General features: G+C 40.4%; 1 pseudogene; it reads left to right on the top strand.

Moving 5' to 3' along the window:
* Positions 1–1,340: 1,340 nt before the first annotated feature.
* LOC126189191 (5S ribosomal RNA) lies at positions 1,341–1,458 on the top strand (annotated as a pseudogene).
* The last annotated feature ends 5,101 nt before the right edge of the window (positions 1,459–6,559 follow it).

The following is a 6,559-nucleotide window of genomic DNA, read 5'->3' as shown; positions in this document are numbered from 1 at the left end:
TCTTCAGTTCAAGGAAATGATGTGTGGGACCACGTTGGAAAATTCGCATCACCATCATCCAATCGTCAACATATAAAATTGACCAAATGAGTTCATCCAATTACAGAAAAGAACTTTCTCCTATTATCTTTAGCTACCTCGAATTTATCGCTACGGAACATGTATAAAATTATAAAAAAGTAATTTTGTTACTCAAAACTGTCATTTCAGATTTAAAAAGTTTTATGCGGAGCAGCTCCTGTGAACTAGTTTCTCCACAAGATGTTAAACTGGTTTCATTTTATTCCAGTGGCAGTTATGGACTGACAAAACAATTTGTGTCAAAAATTCACTTGAAGCTTGCGTTACAGTAGCTCTGAATACGGCAGAGATTTACAATTAACTGTAAATACGTGACGTGTGGACAAATTAAAACGACAATTTTATACGGTGATCTGAATCCAATTATTGGCTATATAATAAAACGAAAAGGATTTTATCAGTTTATTTGATACGTAGAGACGCTGAAAAAATATGGAAAAGGAAGAAAATAATCGGACTCACCCGAAGGGATAACTACTGTAACAGAGTAAATAAACAGAAAAAAATTTCACGAAATATTATTTTCCTTTTGTGCTATGAAATGTCACGCACTACTATGCGTTTCATGGTTTCCTCATTAAGAAAAACGCAGTTTAACATGATCATTGTAAGAAATTAGTACTGCATCATTTGTGAGGCTGAATGTTATCTGATACGTTGCCTTTGATTCCCTTGCTCTTTTGGACAGTCTTTAAAATTAGTTTTGCTTGAAACTAAAATAAAATTATTAAGAGACAGGTGATTTACCATGTTAGATTTATTGAGATATCATTTCCGGGGCGATATTTTATCTGAAACGTCGCCTTTAATTTAACCGACTGTGTGAGAGCTGTGTGATGTTAATATTGCTTCGAAATCAAGGTGTAAAGAATTCAAGACAATAAAAAAAATAATGGTTTAAAAATTGCTTCGTGGTTCTGTATAACTCATCGCGACTTATCATTTGGAACCATGCGCAATTCGAAAAGTTTGAAGAATATTGCTGCGGCACATTGTCCTGCATGTACACTAGTATAGATTAGTGGGTTGCGACGGCAATTAAATACTAATCACGTTTTCCACAGTTCTGCTAACAGAGGAACACTGGAATTTTTCTCTACCCTATCGGTACTTTGCACCCCGAGGGGAAACATACGCTAGCAAAATCCATAAAATCCCTACAGCCTAGATATCCGGTCTAAAGTTAGGGAGGGCCTAAAGGTTTCAATTTTGTTACAAATGGGCATGCAAAAATTAAAGTACATACTCAGTTTATCAATGTCAACGGCCTTGCCTCAGTGGTAACACCGGTTCCCGTCAGATCACTGAAGTTAAGCGCTGTCGGGCTGGGCTAGCACTCGGATGGGTGACCGTCCGGTCTGCCGAGCGCTGCTGGCAAGCGGGGTGCACTCAGTCCTTGTGAGGCAAGCTGAGCAGCTACTTGACTGAGAAGTAGCGGCTCCGGTCACGAAAACTGACAACGGCCGGGAGAGCGGTCTGCTGAGCGCATGCCCCTCCGTGTCCGCATACTGTGATGCCCGTGGGCTGAGAGGATGCCACGGCGCCCGGTCGGTACCGTTGGGACTTCCAAGGCCCGTTCGGACAGGAGTTTCACTCAATCACTAGAGCTAAATAAAGATACTTCATTTTATATAGGTGTACTAGAGAAAATTATTGTTTTTCTCTTTTTTTCTAATAATCTGACAACTGACATTTTAGATGAAGCGCACAAGTGTATTTCATAGAACGAATTTATGACACACTGCTGATTATCGTTTTTCAATATTTAAGAAACGCCACTGAAATTCAGTAAATGTTAAAAGCTGTTGCCAGTCCAAACACTGGTTTGAAGCAGCTTTCCACGGTACTGTATTTAATGCGCCTCCCATCTCTGCAGAGCTACTGCAGCCCATACAAATTAGAACTTGCTTACAGAATTCAAACCTTGATATCTCTCTAAAAATTTTGCTACTCGAATTTTCGCCAATCAAGTAATTAACTGTTCCTTGATTCGTCAGGATGCGTTGTATCTGCCTACCCCCCTCTTTAATGGTCTCTTTTTTTTTCCTGACTGCATTTGGTTCCCCATCATTGGTTAACCGATCTACCCACTTAATTGTCAGTATTGTGCTGAAATACCATATATCAAATGCTTCTTGCTTGTAACATGTATCACCAAAGTTTATCCATAACGTTACACTCTAGACAAATAAAGCAGGAAAACACTAACACTTAAGTTTAAATTACTTTTTAAAATATTTCTCTCTTAAAGAAGAACTTTAAGAAAGACTCGTCTACTAATTCCAGCGTCTCATTTCCTAGTACTGCCAGCACCATTTGACTTAGTTCGGCTATGTTATCATTGTTTTACTTTTGTTTGAAGTTCATTAAAGATGATAATTTTACATATCATTCATTGTTACTTCAGTAACAAACATATGCCGATAATAAGTACATGTGAAATATTGATTTTATATCGGTGTTCTGTGGTCTCCCTTACTGAAATATCTGTGGTATTCTATGGCAAAAATCATAGCGCAATACTAAGCTACCTGTTTAACTAATTTTTTTTGTTGAAGTGAAGGTGAGGATATACAGGAATCGTAACATAAATGTTATTCACTAATTTCTTCACTCACGGATCAATTTACAAATGATAAATGATTCTTCATTATCCGTTCATTTTTCAACACTTCCTCCCGAACTTAGGTTCTCCATCTCAATAACCTCTATATCTTTTTGTATTTAATCGTAAAATTAGACATATCGATAGTGACGAAATTATCTCAAAGATAAAATTTCGAAGACCATTATTATAGTACTGTTGGACTGGTAGGAACTATCCTTCCTTCTAAATGTGAAGCAGTTTGCCAATCGGTTTCAAGCGGTACACACGCAGTAAACAATTAGATATCGTTAAGGGTCGTTAGTCCTACTGAAAATCGCCAAGCCAACTGGCGTGATCCTGTTCCTTTAATGTGAGTATTACATTCAACTAAGAGGATAATGAAGAGATGGAAGGCTGCAATAACAGCTTAGAAAAGCAAACTTAGCCGAAGACACAGTATGTACTGATCTCTAACTATCTTCATGTCTTAACTACATTTAACGTGGTGTGCCTCTTCTTACTAATTTATTTCTGAGAGGGGTTGGGAACAGGGGGCACACTGGATTTGGGATGGGGAAGGCAGTGTCAAACGTATAGAAGAACTGTGCCTGAGCAACCAGTAGGGACTCTGACATTAGCAGAAAATATGGCAGGTAGAGTAAAGTGATGTCATCGTGAAAGTTGCGTCCCCAGGCGAGTCCCCAGGAGTGAGGGTTTCGTTTACGACACGTCATCATCAGTCTAGTGGCCAAACAGCGCCAAGGGTAACAACTTTTTTCAGTGGGAGACCGACGCTCTGCCGTTTCCGGAATAGTGCGTTCAGCAAATAACGATCGCTTTCCGAAAGAAACATGGTATGCCGTGAAGCAAGTGCTTAGCCTCGAGCACAGTTTTTTATTTTCTCAGGGTATAAGGAGAAGATTTTTGGAAAAGAGGAGCAGATCTAGAAGTCATTGAAGTTTTGATGTGACGTGTTTTTCTCGGCGCGATTTTTTCAGAAGTGGCAATTACGCAATTGGCAGACTGTGAGTTCTTAAACAATTGGCGGTCACCTTTTGCTTGGCAGGAAGGAACGAGCAGGCTGTACGATTCAGACGGAATGTTCAGAGAATTCGACGTGGGTCTTGGCCCTCAGTAGATCTCTCTCGGCTGTGGTCCTCACTCGATCAGCTGCCGGGGGGTCCAGAATCCACGGCAGTGGAAGCGGGACCCTCTCTCTATACTTCAGATAGCCAGCTGTGACAACACACTGCACGTCTCATGCTAATAACTAGCGGTGAGCGTTATTAGCAGTATCGGCATCTTAGGACACTCCTTGTTCAGAATTTAGTCTGATTATTGCAGTTATCTGTCCCACATTCACCAATGCATTGTTGGATGCATACGTTTTTCAGTCTAACAATAAGGCAAAAAGTCACTTTGTTCGACGGTTAGAAACTCAAGTGTCATTTCAGAACGTCAGTACCGTCCATAAGATACTTTCTTAAAGCTTTGAAGTAACTCTATGAACCACCAGATTTCTTGGTGTAAGTATATATACTGTCAGATAGATGCATTCCGCGTTTGTGTTTTATTTCAATAATTTAATGTGTTCTTTTAAAACTTCGTTTCTGTTCACACCTTCGATAAATCCTATTTTCATCTTGTTTCTATTGACACCTTTCATAAATCCCATTTTCAGTATTATGCAATTCTGCAGTTTAGGATCCAGAGCTAGGGTCGTAACATTTCATCACACTACATAATCTGTTTGCGCAGAGTAATTCAGTTTGGATATTAAAAATGTCTCTGTCTCGTAACTAGGTTTCTGAGTCACGTTAACAGTTTCAAACTCCCGTGGCGTTTTCCAGTATTTATTCTGTAAACTAGCCGTCGAATTTTCAGACTATTGAAAACATAAGACAGATGTTTGTGGAATACCACAAAATATGGGACGTTGAATCTAAGAATTCATACGAAACATTTTGAAGAGTGAAATATCGAAGGAACTGATAGTAGTCTGAGGTGCGGTAACTGTATTACAACCATTACTATTCACTGTACATACAAACGAACTGGTGGGTGTAGTCGATAGCTCTCATTTCCAAACGACTCATCTGCAACAGAGAAAAATTGTTCCGAAGTACAGGAGCACCTGGCAACAACCAGTGCTTGATACACGGGCTGAAAGTTGGGCATCCACAGCAAGAATTATAATGCAATATGAGTAAATAGGCAAAGAGGATATACTGTCAAGTTGAATTATGACATATGTAACAGTGTTTACAGTCGTCCACCTGTATCAATTTTAGCGGCGGATTACGTACAATGGTAAGAGTGATATTCATAAGCTGGTTTTCATACGATTCTTGAGCATTATTCGTCAGTTTAGGAGCATTCTCCACTTCTATCTACAGAATAGATAGACAAAGTTCGTAGACAAATTACGACTTATTACGTGATTGAAACTTCCTAGCAGATTAAAACAGTTTGTCGCAGCGGGACTCGAGCCAGAGACCTTTGCTTTTCGTGGGCAAGCTGTCTACCGACCCTTTTTTTATCCCCTTTACGGGAACGGTTGTATTAACCGCTTTATTTATTTATTTTTCCTACTAAATGAGTAAAATGTTGTAGGTAATGACAAAGCAAATAACAATCTCTGTTGTTCTAACATAAATGACCGTCTTCTTCATAAAAAAATTCTTGAAAACGTAAATAAGTACACTTTTGCAAGATCAGTTTTTTCTCAGATCACGTACCATAGCAGTTTTTGTTTTGATTTTTTGTTTTCTGTTATTTGTTTAGACAACATACCGAGTGAGCTATCCAAGCACGACTAACGACCCGTCGTCACATCTCTCCTTTCGCACTTAAATCTTCTAATTTCAAAAATTTAGAGAATTTCTCCATCTTGGATAACTCAGTTCGAAGAGCACTTGCCCGTGAAAGGAAGTGTCCCTAGTTTCGAGTCCCAGTTCGAAACACAGTTTTAATGAGTTACGAAATTTTAAAGCACTGTACATCTCACTGCAGAGCGACAAATTATTGTAGTTCATTGGGTTTGTGCAACACAGAAACGACAACAATGTCTACGGAGAGACTAAGTGCCTCATGTAATATCTAAATATAACGGAAGACTAGCCAAAAAATATTACGGCAACCATCTTCCGTGCTGACTTTAGTTATAAAATTAAAAATGGGGCTTACCAGCAAGTATGTGTTTCTGCAATCACTGGAAAATGAGACAGGAAGTGGGTCACGTGATACTAACACACTACCATATACTATGACCTCGGCGTCCTGCGCTATCTGTCCAATACTGCTTGTTTTCCAGCAGCCAATCACACAGTTACGTTCAGATTACGGATGCCTTTGGGTGATGGTGAACTGGAGAATGCAATTACTTCGTTGGACGGCGTTATTGGTCTATCACGGAAACCGCACGTGGACCGTTGTAAACAGGACCGTGAGACTGTCAAACGCAGAGCACCGCTGTTAACATGGTTACTGCGGGATGAGATGGAGCCGTGCTGGCCAGTACAGCGTCATCCGGGAGATGTGCCGGGCTACGTGTCTGGTATAGGACGCATAAAGCTGCGGCCTCATCTTCTACCGGACAACCAAGCCCTGGCGGCAATTCTGCGCGGAGAACGCTTTACGGCGCCAGCTCCTGCTCGTATCCAGCTGCGCTACTCAGCTCTAACGCCTCTGGCTGATTTCATTAGATTCCTACTGACTTGAGCGTACTATGGACGCAGACGGAGAGACTTCCTCGAACTGTTTGTTATCTACATCAACGGTACTCAACCAGTCACCTTTATTTTATTGTATTTCATTTATCATTACCTTCCTCTCGAGGGGACGTGGACCCAAAAGAAGTGACAGATAGGGAGGGGGGGAGGGGGGAGGGGG

The sequence above is a fragment of the Schistocerca cancellata genome, chromosome 5, assembly GCF_023864275.1.
Source record: "Schistocerca cancellata isolate TAMUIC-IGC-003103 chromosome 5, iqSchCanc2.1, whole genome shotgun sequence".
NCBI lineage: Eukaryota > Metazoa > Arthropoda > Insecta > Orthoptera > Acrididae > Schistocerca > Schistocerca cancellata.
The sequence above is the reverse complement of the archived record's forward strand: the minus strand, read 5'-3'. Positions and strand labels throughout refer to the sequence as shown.